The sequence below is a fragment of the Myxocyprinus asiaticus genome, chromosome 37 (assembly GCF_019703515.2).
Source record: "Myxocyprinus asiaticus isolate MX2 ecotype Aquarium Trade chromosome 37, UBuf_Myxa_2, whole genome shotgun sequence".
NCBI classification, from domain to species: Eukaryota; Metazoa; Chordata; class Actinopteri; order Cypriniformes; family Catostomidae; genus Myxocyprinus; species Myxocyprinus asiaticus.
Window position 1 is genome coordinate 6,222,350 of NC_059380.1, and position 14,851 is coordinate 6,237,200.

The window sequence follows — 14,851 nt, forward strand, 5'->3', positions numbered from 1 at the left end:
AACTGGTCTCCGAACAATTTGAAAAGCACTGAATTTTCATCCTGCCTCCGTACATGGCCTCCGAAGGCAGCATTTTCCTGGTTTCGGACACAGCCACTGACAGACATAATAATGATAAAAAAAAAAAACAAACAAACAACAACAAAAAAAAAAAAACCATTAAAGCCTTCTTATTGGTCACTTATAATTATGATGCATGCAACTTTTTTTAACTCATGGTAATTGAAATACATGCATTTAAAAATTAACTTGTTACACTGGACCATTTAAAATGAACTAGTGAATTTAAAAATGTGGTTAAAAATTCTTAAAAGAATCTTAAAGGAAATGGTACCCCGTAGACCTGTACATGCTGATTAAATTCTAACCTAAAACCTTGATGTAGTCAATCATTAATTTTACCCAAGACTTTTACTGCATTAGTCATTTTAAAGAACAGCATGGCAACATGGCTTAAAGTTTGTGGGCAAAACCAGAATGTTAGGGTGTATTGAATAATTGAAACATTTGTCATGAGTCTGTTTGTTTATATATTTTAAAATTAAAATTGTAACATTTTTGCTAAAATTTGGTGAATATTTGGTTGTCTTAAAAAAATTGCATGTCTGCAAATAATAAAACACCAAATGATGTGTAAAGGGGACATTTAAGGTATAATACAGTTGCCCCCCTACAAGCACACCTGGCACCACCCCGGCCCCCCCAGTCAAAATGGTCCAGAACCGCCCCTGCACGTTAGGTAAAACATGTTAAAGTATTTGGCATGCTGACCATATTGTAGAGCAGGCCTATTCAACTGGTGGCCCATGGGCCAAATCAGGCCCGTTTGAAATTTTCTATGGCCCCCATGAGGTTGTAAGTTGTCTTAGGGGCTGTTAATTACCAAACCCGTTTATTTTATTTTTTTTCAATTGTTTTTCTGTGTAAACTTGCGCTTGACGGACATCACACCACACCTCAAAGTTTTTACAGTGTCATGCAGAAGCGCCGCTTTTTTAGACACTTTTAGAGGTTGCGCTACAAATAATCATTGTCCGTCATTTTTACGGAATGAGAAGATTACTGCAATTCTGGATGACTGACAAGCGTGAGTTTGGAGTAACTGAAAAGTTTTATTCATTAGTTTGGTCAAGAAATTCCATCTCAAATAGCAAAAGTTTAAATCATTGCATCTATAACAAACTTTGCTGTTATTGTTCAGTAAAAGTTTTAGCATCAGATTTACTCTCTCTGTTATGGACCAATTTTGAAATCGCATTTTAGTCAGTAATTTATTTTTATTATTTATTTATTTATTTATTGTCTCAAGTTACCTGAATTATTTTAATTTCTTACTATTTGAAAATATTGAGACACAAAAAGCAATAAACATATGTTGTATTTATATAGTGAACAAATATTATAGGCTTACTATAACACGATATCTGTAGATAGAATTGTATCATTTATAAAATATTCTGGCTTTGCCCACATGCCTCAAATATTTTTTGCAATCTGGCCCACTTGTGGATGAAGTTGAATAGCTCTGGTGTAGGGGGCTCGAGCACTGACTAGGCTTGAGCTCTGAGATCAACCCGGACTATTCCTTAATCAGTTTATGGAAATACAACGAGAATGTATCCATTTTCGTTTTATATGATTCAGTTTATATTGATATGCAGTTCATCCATTCAAGTAAATTAAATGGTTCTGATATTAGGCAAATTAGCCTTCTTAATACAATTAGTAAAAAAAAAAAAAAAAAAAAAAAACAATTACCATGGTAACCATAATTTATGTCAGAATTGAATTACTAGTTATTGTTTCTAAAATATAACGGTTCACTTTGTATTAACAAACGTAAAAAAATAAATAAATAAATAAATAAAAAAATGACAGAAAAAATCTGAAAACTTCAAACACAGTTTGAAAGGGATCTCTTGTTCATTAATTCTGGTTTTACTATGGTAACAGTGGTAACTATAGTATTTTTGCGGAAACTGTGGTTAACATTGTACATTTTCCCATGAACTGTCAGAGACAACAACGAATCGATATGAAAGAGATCTCAAGCTCGCGCTCCGTTTGAATTTAACTGCCCCTTTGCACACTCTGGTAAATAAATAAATAAATACCTAAACAATCTGCAGGCGATTGTTGTCGGTCTTGTAACTTTCACAGTCTTCCCCAGCAACATAAAACTTGCTTTTGGTCATTTTTCAGAGCTTCAAAATTAGTGCACGTGAGGAGCATTGTTTTGCTGACGTTACAAAATGAGAAACGTAAAAAAATTAAAAAAGAAGAAGAAAAAAAAAAATAAATAAATAAAAAAAAAACTCATGCTTTACCTCGCTGTAGTCTTTTTCTTTCGTCCGTGCATAGGTTAGAAGTTCCAGCGAACTAACTTGCATTACCAAGAATACACAGTGCAACTTAAACTGCCTTGAGAATTGTAAAGGGGAGGGACAAATTTGGAGACCTCTATACCTACAGTGCGTTCAGCCTCTGGAATCCATCCATTCAATCTGAATATGAGACGCAAAATTCCTGCTGTATTCGCCCTTGAAAGCATCACACCATCAATAATCAGTTTTATTATTATGAGAATACCATTACCAATTAGAAAGGCATGTATTAACCATATACCAGATATAGCAACTATATCTTGTGACACTTTACAAGTTCATGTATAGGCTACATGCATTTACAGCCAAGTACAACCCCTCCAATATTTATACCATGATCAATGGAAACATGTAAATGTTTTCCCCTCCCCAAGACAATATGCCCTAGCTTGAGGCTGCATATTCATCATGCAATATATAATTAAATGCAGCTCTAACTGTACATGCAAACATAAGCAGATGTAGTCAATAATATTACTCAATATTGCTTATATTAATTCCAAAATCCATGTCTTCATCTTAATGTTTCCTAGTGATCTCCCAAAATGCAAAGTAAATTAATGAGTGAATCTACCTTCTAAATAAACCAATTAAAACGAATCATTGTACGATTCCATTTTATTTTACAGCATATAAAAAGGAACAGACCCAGCAATCTTCCACTCAAAAAGTATTTAGCCAATTTTAAAGAGTTATGCAATTTAATTTGCTGACAAAATTCCATTAAAATTTAACTGAGTAATCTTTAACACAATTAAATGAATAAAACTTAGATATACAGTAGACTATTTCGGTTTTATTAATTTAAATTTGTTAAATATTTCTCGATAGATAGATAGATAGATAGATAGACAGACAGACAGACAGACAGATAGATAGATAGACAGATACACACACACACACCGATCAGCCACAACATTAAAACCACCTGCCTAATATTGTGTAGGTCCCCTCGTGCCGCCAAAACAGCGCCAACCCGCATCTCAGAATAGCATTCTGAGATTATATTCTTCTCACCACAATTGTACAGAGCAGTTATCTGAGTTACAGTAGACTTTGTCAGTTCAAACCAGTCTGGCCATTCTCTGTTGACCTCTCTCATCAAAGAGGCGTTTCCGTCCACAGAACTGCCGCTCACTGGATGTGTTTTGTTTTTGGCACCATTCGGAGTAAATTCTAGAGACTGTTGTGTGTGATAATTAGGGGTGTAATAGTTCACATTTCTCACGGTTCGGTTTGTATCACGGTTTTAGGGTCACCGTTTCAATACGGTTCGGTATTTGTTATGTTCAGGGGAAAAAAAAAATATTACTGCCAAATGCAAAGTAAAAATATTATATTTGGTAACAGACACTTGAAGAGATTTGACCTCACTACAAATCACCATGGTTTTACTACAGTAACCATAGTTTAAGCATTGTATTTGTAAAAAAATCATAGTAACCACAAAATTAACATGGTTACTGTCATGGTTACTATACTATAGTAAAATCAAGGTTACTATATGGAAACTACAGTATTACTGTTGTAAAACAATGGTTAACTGTATCAAAACTATGATTTCTGCAAAGAAAACAATGGTGACAGCAGTCATTGTTACTTCAGTCATACTTCAGGCTACTACAATATTACTATAGTAAAAACATGGTTACTATATGGCTACTACAGTATTACTACATAAAACCATGGTTAATTCTATCAAAACCAAGATTTCTGCTAAGGAAACCATGGTGACAACAGTCCTTGTTATTACAGTTATGGTTACTACAAAATTACTATAGTAAAACCATGGTTAATTTTTGTTAGAGTCCTTAACCCAAAAAAAAAAATAAATAAATAAAAAATTCTCTAATTACTAAATCAACATTTTAACTTAACACCTGCATTATTACACTATGTGCATCAACATAAATTGCATTTCAAACTCAACTCAACACATATTCAACATTCAGAATCTGTACATCACTATAAAAGAAATAAACTTGCTATTAAAATGAATACGAGAATGGATGTCATAACGCGACTTGAGTATTTTAATATAGAGATGAACCGCGGAGCAAATGCTTACCGAACCGTATGGTTCGTTTTTTTTTTTTTACCGAAAACCGTTACACCCCTAGTGAAAATCCCAGGAGATCAGCAGTTACAGAAATACTCAAATCAGCCCGTCTGGCACCAACAATCATCCATGCGATTATCTAATCAGCCAATCATGTAACAGCAGTGCAGTGCATAAAATCATGCCGATACGGATCAGGAGCTTCAGTTAAAGTTCACTTCAACCATCAGAATGGGGAAAAAATTTGATCTCAGTGATTTGGACTGTGGCATGATTGTTGGTGGCAGATGGGCTGGTTTGAGTATTTCTGTAACTGCTGATCTCCTGGGATTTTCACACACAACAGTCTCTAGAGTTTACTCAGAATGGTGCTAAAAAAATAAATAATAAAAAAAAACATCCAGTGAGGGGCAGTTCTGTGGAATGCTTTTCTGAGATGCGGGTTGGCGCTGTTTTGGCGGCACAAGGGGGACCTATACAATATTAGGCAGGTGGTTTTAATGTTGTGGCTGATCGGTGTATATAAGCATACAGCATATATATAGGGCTAAAGGCACCCCTTAAGGAAATGTTTCAAGGTCAAATAAAAAATAAATAAAATTATTGAATATTGAATGAGCAACATAATTTGGGAATAGAAATAATAACAGAAGGTGTTTCGATTCAAATTCAGTTTTTTAAAAAAATGTGGTGAGGGAGCATTTTACCCCACACTTGGGGTAAGTATCATGTAGATACTGGGGCAATAGTTATAGGGCACAATTTGTCAACTAATGCAAATTATTTTGAGACACCAAGATACTTGTTTGAGTAACAAATTAAGATGAAGCTTAAAAAAAATCTACAATTTCCTGTTAATTTCATGCACATTTGGCATCTTATTACATCTTAAGTAGTCTAGAAACAAACTAATCTTTATTTTGATTGGATGAGTCAATGTGTGCCCACTTTGAACATTTTTCATAACAAATATATTCAACCCACTTAAGAAAAACAATGTGTTTAATAGTGGCCTTTAGCTCCTGCAACAGGGGGCTTTTTACCCCAAATACTATCCTTTCACTTATTGGACAGTTATTGAACAATGTTTGATTTAATGACCTTAAACAAAACTGAAAATTATAAATTCGTTTTTTTGTCTCAATTTCAGGGATTTTCATTAGCAACATAAATTTGCAACATTTTCAAAAATATTAAAAATTAGATCAAATTGCCTCAAAATCAACCTTTAGACACCACACGCAATGAATTCAAGGATCAGGAAAATTTTGCAGTGTATAGTGACAAACAGGTGTTTAGGAAAGTTCCGTGGTAGTTTTTGTTAGTGTTTTGGGAGAAAATTTAATCAGTGGAGCCTTTTAGCCCTCCCTCCCCCCATGCATAACATAGCATCAAACTTTAATACATTAAAGACAGGCTGCAGCCCTTCTCATCTCAGATAAAATAGACATTCAACCTCAGACACAGCTGTTAGACTCTGGGTTTTCCAAACTCTCGTGTGAAATTCCTAACACCAAACAGATCAAACTCTGGAGATTTCTTTGGAGTTTGTTTTGTTTATCTTGTTAAATTGTTACTCTTGCTCTCAGATTCTCCCCTTCAAAGCAAAGTCAAATTTGGGGCTTGCAATCGATACCATAACAAACTTGTCTAATGTCCGCTATGCTATTATAAAAGGACCTTACATGTTCCTTCTCAGAGCAGAGTTCATCCTTGTTTAAACAAGGACCTTGTGCCAACATTGTCACCCAAGTTGTTGAATGTCTTATGCTTGTTAGCCTCCACAACACTAGCCACTGGTTTAGGCTCAAGAAAGTGAGAATTCGACTCATTTGCATTTAGTATGGAAATATACATGTGAAATATAGCACTATACGTTGCACTAATACAAAGGTTTTAAAACTGGGATCCAGGGACCCCCAGGGGCCCTCAAGGCAGTGCTAAGGGGTCCACAAATACTTCAGGGGAAAAGTATGAAAAAAATAATAAGACTATTCAGAATTATTTTATTCTACTGAGAGCAATAGTTCTATTGACAGGCAACTGTATTAACTTTTAAAAATCTCTATTTAAATTGATATATTATGAAAAAAATATTTATTATTTGTAAGAAATAAGGGTTGTATTTCACTATTCTCTTTATAGCAGCTTTGGATAAATATATATTGTGAAAAGTGCTATACAAATAAATTTGAAAATATTTCTCTTTTGGTCTATCTTACAAAACTTTAACAAAAGTAAATATGTTCAAGATAATATTTTGATCATTTATTTTGACTTTAGTTCAGTGACAATATAAAAGCCACTTATTTAATTTATAATATCACATTTACTATTCTTCTCACAAAGGGGTCCTTTGCAAGGGGATCATAATTTCTGGGGGTCCTTGGCAAAAAAATGTCTGAAAACCTCTGCAATAATACATGCATACAGATATGTAAAAAAAAAAAAAGACTAAAAAAAAACCAACTGTGGATCATGTGCATGTCTGTTTCTAAAGACAAACGCACTAAAGTAATCCATAAAAGTTCACATTTATTTCTCAATTTTGCCATGACCTAAGTCCCCAAATTTGTTGCAGGATAAAGAAACAGTGTTCTAAGCAAGCAGAGAACATGACTATCCACCAAACTCTAGTGTTTACAAGCCAGCACTCAATGCAGTATAATAAATACATTAGACTTCCTTGAAATGGTTTACTTTTACCAAGGCATCCAAAACATCTTTATTTATTAAACATAAAGCAGGAATTATTTTCTGAAATAAAAGGGTCGCTGTGAAAAAGATTGGTAAGCATTAACTTGATATTCCAAAGAGAACATTATGAGTTTAAAGTAAAAAAAAAAAAAAAAAAAAAAAAAGCCTGATCTCATGAAATTTACATGAGCATTGCAACGTTTTTGCAAAACTGAAATTACGTGCTTCATTACATGTTTGGCTGCAGTTTTCAAGTGAAATGTCCAGAGGGGGGCGCAAAAGCCGAGCTAAATGAGGTTGTATTCAGACAAGGTTTTTAATGTGAATATTAGATGGAGGTTTAAATAAGTAAAATGTAACCTACCTCCCTAAACTAAAGCGTTACCCTAAACCTAACCAATAGAGTCCAAAAAAATAAATGAGAGTTTTACAAAACAGACATCCTTACCTTAACCAACACTTAACCCTACCCAATACTGTTTTAAAATGCAAATTAAAAAAAAAAAAAAAAACATTAACTGAAGAATCCACGTCATTTTGTGTCGCATCTATGCCACTTACACTTTTGTGCATCTTTGGCTGGACTTGAACTATGGCTGTCAAGCCCAAAGCTAGGTAGGTGAGCTACCAAGCAAGCTAATGACACAGAAATAAGTGTGTATATGTAGGTGGGTCTGCAATACAAGAGTTAAAATGTTTCTTTTTTGAAATCATGCGTTAAAGTAAAAGTGTTTTGATATCATAACATAGCGGGGGGTGAGTAACAGAGTAAAACACATTTTTATAAAGTCATAATCAGCAATTGTACCCATGATTTGTGTGACATTGAATAAAACGAACAGATGTTGTAGCGCCTCTAGTGTTCATTTCACCAGGAAACTGCAGCCAAACGTAGAAAGTCAGTTTGCAAAAATGTATGTAGAGTAATGTTCATTCTATGAGACCAGGTTGCAGCCAGCAAAATTTACAAAAACAATATATTGAAAGACGAAATATAATAGTTCAAACCTTTCCACTGGTCAAAGCAACCAAAGCCATGTCTTTTATCTGTAGGGTGTCGTAAATTTGTCACTTGGTAGGAATTTCAGGGGTGGAATTTTTCTCTTTTCTTTTTGTTTTGAATGTGCTAAATGGTCCTGACCTAGGGCTCCAATGAGGCCCCTCTAATGACCTGGCTTTAGGAAAGCAGAGCAGGCTGTCTGCTGTAAAAATAAATGAGCTTTTCTCTGATCCTTGTAATGATACTTCTCTTTCCAGGTCTACACATCTCCAGCAGTGCACGGAGCAGGGAGATGAGATTAGCATGCTTTCAAATGCATTTAGATGCTCTGTTTTGATTTGCTCAACTGGAGCAAGAAAAGGTCCTTCCTTAAATGTGTATATCACAGGATTAATTCTTTAAACAAATGTGTCGATATACAAAGGTTTTTGTAATGAGCAGTTACAAAGGCTATGTGTTTCGGTTGGAATTGTCTGTTTGTTTGAGACATTTAGTGCAATGACATTTACAAACAGTAATACGTTAATAATACGTTTTATTTATACAGCACCTTTCCAAAAGCTCAAGGTCGCTTTACAGTCAGTATACATGCAATTAATTGCATGTATATATAAACATATATACATATAATACATTTTAAGCTGAGATTTAAAGATGGAGATGGAGGAAATGTTACGGAGATTAATAGAGAGTAAATAAAAAATTTTTGCAGTTACACTGAAGGATCTGTCACCGAACGTCGAGAGGTGAAATCTGGGGATAGAGAGCAGTCTGGAGTCAGAAAAATGAAGAGAACGTGCTGGTGTGTATGGATGTATCAGATCACGTAAGTAGAGAGGTGCCAGACCATGAAGAGCTTTGAAAGTTAAAAGGAGTATTTTGAACTGAATACAACATGAGACATGGCAACCAGTGAAGACTAAATGTGCAGACCGCTTGGTGTTTGTGAGGTCCCTAGCTGCAGAGTTTTTGATATATTGCAATCTGGCAATGCTTTTACTGGGTAGGCCGATGAAAAGGCAGTTGCAGTAGTCAAGATGTGCTGTTATGAATGCATGAACTAGTGATTCAGCATCCTTTGAACTAAGCATGGGTCGGAGCCGAGCAATGTTGAAGATGGAAAAATTCATTTTTGGTGATGGATCTGATATGAGCTTCAAAAGTGAGAGATGGATCACAAGTGATGCCCAGATTCTTAATGGTTTTGGAGGGTTTGGTGTGATTTCCATCAATATCAATAGTAATATCAATATTTCTTGTGAGTGTCTGTGGTCCTAAAATCAAGATCTCTGTTTTATTAACATTACATTTGAGAAAATTGCTGTTTAACCAAAATTTTACATCATTAATACAGGCTGTAAGTGAGCTGACTGAGTGAACTGGATGAAAACAAGTGGATGTATAAATCTGTGTGCCGTCAGCATAGCAGTGGTAACTGAGACCATGCCGATGGATGATCTGACCAAGCGGCAGCACATAAATTATGAACAGAAGAGGACCCAGAACAGAACCCTGGGGAACACCCTGAGTGAGAGGAGCAGTAGGGGATATGTATGTCTTCATGGAGATAAAATATTGTCTATCAGTGAGGTAGGAGGAAAACCAGGACAGAGCTGTGCCAGTGATACCAATATCTGAGAGATGAGAGTGTCGTGACATATAGTGTCAAAAGCAGAGCTCAAATCAAGAAGAAAAAGAACACTGAAGGACCCAGAGTCAAAAGAGAGAAGAAGATCGTTAATAACCATCAGGAGAGCTGTTTCAATGATGTGAAATGGACGAAAGCCAGATTGAAAAGGGTCATATAGATTATTGGCTGCTAGATGTGATTGTAACTGTGAAGCCACAATTTTTCCCAAGAGTTTAGAGATGAAAGGCAGGTTGGAAATTGGACGAAAGTTGAGGTTAGATGGATCAAGTTTGCAAGTTTGTTTTGCTGTTGCCCAATGCATTTGGTCCTATATATTTTCTTAATGCATTTTTATGGTATTTTTGTTAATTCAATTTATCAGTAAATTTACCAGTTTTCGAGCCCCTCCCCTCCAAACACCTGGCTCTACTTTGCTAAAAATCCCAATTTCCGGTTCAATCAATTCCCGATAGATAAAATCCTTCCCTATATTTTTTTTTTCTTATTAAATATCTGGTTTCACTCAAAAATACAATTACGGGAGTACAATGAATTGTGAATGGCATTTCACATTGACTTTAAAGGAATAGTTCCAGACTGATCACTTTTTAAATTTGGCAACAGTAGGTCAAAAGTTTGCCAGCTGAAATCGGTCCGCGCATACCGGAATTTGATTCACTGCCCCCAGTGGCCGAAGCTTTAAGTGTTGTTGAACATATGGGCACATTTGAGCTCCAGTTTCTAGGTGAAATGTCCACAGAGTGGCACCAAAAGTGAGTTGGATTTTTATTTGTAAATGATGTAATACAGTCAACAGGAATGCATATTTTAATAACCATACACCCTTACCCAAACCCAAACCCCAACCCTTAACCTAATTATCAGTGGAGTAAAAATGGAATTTTACTGCAAAAATGCAACCTCCGAACATGCACATCATTGATTGTGTGAATGCAATTACCTCCTGAGTTCCAAGGGACCAGAACCCATGTCTCGGAGGTTGCTTAGCCAATCAGTAGCGCTAGACAGAAATGTGTTCAGCATTGAATGGATGCAAACATGCCTGATGGGGAAAAATCATGTCAGTTTCCTGTGTAATCATGTTGATAGTTCACCCAAAAATTTATTTTTTAAAATTAATTAAAAATGTATTTATTTTACTCACCCCCATGTCGTTCCAAACCTGAATGACTTCCTTTCTTATGCGCAACACAAAAGGAGATTTTTTTTTTAATGAATATTGCAGGCCATATTTTCAATTAAAAAGAAAGTCATAAGGGGTTGGAATGATACAAGGGTGACAGAATTGTTTTTGTTTTTTTTTTTTTTTTTTTTTTGTGAACTGTCCCTTTTAAGTAGGCTTGTCCTACAAGTAACTTTAACCCGGTGAGACAGAGTTATCTGACTTGTACATCCATCAAAAACGTGTTTGTGACTGTGTTATACAGGCGTGCTCAAGAGCATGCAAGTAAGATTTGTGGATTCCCAGAGTAATCTCAAGAAGTAAGTTATCAGACACAGACTGCTAGTAAACAAAGAGAGAGAACATGATCCAGATATATGACTTTTTTTCAGACAGGCAGCAAAAAATCAGATTTTTTTGGCATATCTGACTCAAATCCATTTAGCTTAGTCCATTTAGTTTAAACTGGTCTCATATAATCATGTTACTATACCTACATTTTTGCAAAATGATTTTTGCATGCCTCGTTGTACACATCACAGCAGTTTCCTGGTGAAATGAACACTAGAGGTGCTACAACAACAAATAATTTTATTCCCTTTCCACAGAAGTCACGAGAAAAACAGCAGTTTATACGTTCATAGACACTGTGCCTCAAACCCTGCCCTTTTCCTCAAACAATGCTATCTTATGACATCTAAACACTTTTACAATAGTGCAATGACTTGTAAGATGACACAATACAACATTTGCATTTCATAGCCAACTACATTTAAGCTTCGTCAAGAGCTATCAAGTTGCACGGTAACCCAACTGAAAAAGCCTTGAAAACACATGCGAGACGATACAAGAGCCAAAAGTGTCATACTGTAGAGGCACCATAAAATGACATGGTTGCTTCAGTAATTGTGTTTTCATCTCGCTTGCTATTTATGACACTATGGGTTAGGTTTAAGTTTAAGGTTTAGGTTAGAGAGGACATTATCCTTAAAAACCTCATCTGTTTTGGAAAACATCACACACAGTGCACGTTTCTCAGAACTGTGTATGTAAGGAACCAAGTAATATCATTGTAAATTTTTTTTTGCCATAGTCACTTTTATGTGCATAAAATTCAATTGTTCAGCATTGAGAACAGCACCTGGGACAGCTAATTAGGCTGATGTAAAGTGTTTTACTTCTGAGCCTGGATTAATCCACTTATGCAATTATTCTACAGATCATTAAATGGCAGAGAATAATAAAAGTTAAAATAAGGTCACAGTCTCAGCTATGAAAATTCTGATATACTCTGTTTCACTAAATTTCAAAGTCACCCTCAGGTGATTGATTCTGAAATCCAGTCCAGGTTACACAAACTGTAGCATGCCAATTCTTCATGTTTATCTAAAATATTAATGCATTCTAGGGATATACTGTGTTTTGAATTCCATTATAAGGGAGACAACCAATGAATATAGGTGATCTTGATTGATTCTTTGTGTATAATCCACTTTCTCAATGCAGGGAGATGAAATATTGTACATTTATGATAAATGTTACATTTTCTGTTGCCTACCTTTCCACAAAAACCTCAGGAAAAATATAGTGTCACCCAAAGGTCCCATAATAAAGGGGACCACCCAATGCAGTGATGAATATTTTGGCGTGGCCTACCAATAAGCGAGTTATCTTTGTGGTACAGTGGTGTTAGAGGGCTTGTAAATTGTGGGAAAAAAATTGAGAAAGCCAGGAGAGAAAAAGCAAGTGAGAGCAAAAGGAAAGAGAGGAAATGGGTGTAGCAGAACATTCTGGAATCGTCATTAGTGCCACACTCCATCTGTACTGAGCACTGTGTTTTGTAGTGCAATGTTTCTTAGCACCACGACAGGTAACGACTGGTACAGCAGAGGGGGAGGGGTAAAAATAACATAAAAACAGATCCTGTGATTGAAGTGCACACACTGACAGGAACTGTTCAGACAACCCATTACATTTTTTCACTCCATAAATGCACATGCTTCACCGATTATAACTGTGGAAGATATTCCATGTATGCTCTGGTGGCATCCTGTGGAACAGCACACGTTAGGAAACGTGGAAAGTTTTTAAAGTTGTCCCATTGCATAAAATGTTTCAGCATAATGTGTATCTCTGTTTAAATTATACTTCAAACTTAAAAGTGTAATTTTGTCTGTTAAAATAGTTTCTCATATCCCTGTTTATTACAGAGAGACAACAACAAGTAAGCAATTTATAGGCTGACTTCCCCCAAAAAGTGTAACACTGTGGTGCCACACAAAACATTGCTCTGCTTGTTTGAGTGACCCGTCCACCCTGACACAACAACAGTGGCTCAACCAGTGGCATGAGTTTAGTGCAGGACTATCTGTTTTTCCGACCACTTGGAAGTCAGGGGGAATGTTCAAGAAAAATACCATATTTTAAAACTAAGGCTGTCAATTTAACATTCAAAATTTTAATATTCAATGAATTTAAGATAAAAATGCACATTCGAATTTTGGATTTGTGCCAAGCACTGACGATTACTTCCATGAGTTCAGACCAGTCGCTGTCTTGCATTAAAAAAAAAAAAAAAAAACAGGCACAGCAATAGATATAACAGAACACGGGTGTCTTGAGACACGTTTTAAAGGTTGAATTTCCTTTTATATTAACAAGGCATCTAAAAATCGCAGCGCTCATGCGCAAGATGCACTGCAACGGTTAAAGACGTCAATCTAACATATCTACAAAGACAAAGAAAGTGGACGCTAAATGCTTTTGGAGTAAACGGCCCCTTAGGTGGGATTTAACATATATTCTTTTGTTAAAGATCATTTATTATTTCATCTGTAAAGTTGTTTAAATCAACGGTTTTTATGGTCGTTTTAGGAGTTACATCGGCATGGCGACAAAGTTGTATAATTTTATAGAACTTTACACAGAAAAGGTTAGTGATTTTATCATATTTAAATGTCAACATGCATATTGTTTAAATCTTGTGACTATACTTTTGGCCCCATGGACTTCCATTGTGAGTGCCTCACTGAAACCCAGATTTTTTTTTTTTTTTTTTAAAGAAAAGGAGGGACATGTCAAAATAATTTTTTGTGGTAATCAACATCATGCCACAAATGCTCTCGGTTGAGCATAACTTGTATTGAACTCGGAATATTCCTTTAAACACACTTCAAAACTGCCATTGGTCAAGCCATTGTTTTTATGTTTGGCCCAGTCGGGCTGCTCAGACAAAAAATTTAATTCCGTTTGGTGACACTAGTGGCACAGAAATACACACTTCACCTTTTAACTTGTAAAAAACTGGATCCCCTGAATCAAACTTACAGTACATAGTTTTATCTTCATCTTCATGTGCTTTCTGATGTTAATAGTGGACCGCTTACTGACAGTTCCTCCCAGCAACCTGACAAAGAGTGAAGTGTTCTGATTAGGTATGCTGAGTGATACGAGCACAATATGGCAGAACTGAATAGCCTCACCTAAGCAGCACATGCCTAATAAGCAGTAAATTATTAACCTACTTTTGAAGATGTTTGAGGCCACTTTCTTGTTCCAGCAAGGTATCTGTCAACACAGTGGTGGGGGAGACCACAGTGGGCAGTACAATTTGACAAAATGTGATGAAAGTGAGAGAGAAAGAGAAACAAAGAGAGAAAGACGTCTTGCTGTTGTATATTCTCATCTGCTGTGTCTACACTGGGTTGCAGGGTTGGGCGTATGGTCATGGGGCTATGCATATTTCAGCCAGACCTCTGATCTTCTCACTCCTGTTTGCCAATTATGATGATTTGAACAAAAGAGCTAATAAGCCTTACACATCTGCCAGCAATGCATAAGCATGAGACAAAAATCTCAGTTATTTTGACTATTCACTTTCCACTTAAAAGCATGCTTA

The 14,851-nt window shown here is 35.7% G+C and overlaps 1 protein-coding gene across 1 annotated transcript in view; it reads right to left on the bottom strand.

Moving 5' to 3' along the window:
• Positions 1-2,416, bottom strand: part of LOC127427565 (fibulin-2-like) — a 100,297-nt gene extending 97,881 nt beyond the window's left edge. Inside the window, exon 1 of the mRNA XM_051675203.1 lies at positions 2,328-2,416. The gene's annotated coding sequence lies outside the window, so the exon portion shown is untranslated. The remainder of the gene's footprint in view (positions 1-2,327) is intronic.
• Between the last annotated feature and the right edge of the window lie 12,435 nt (positions 2,417-14,851).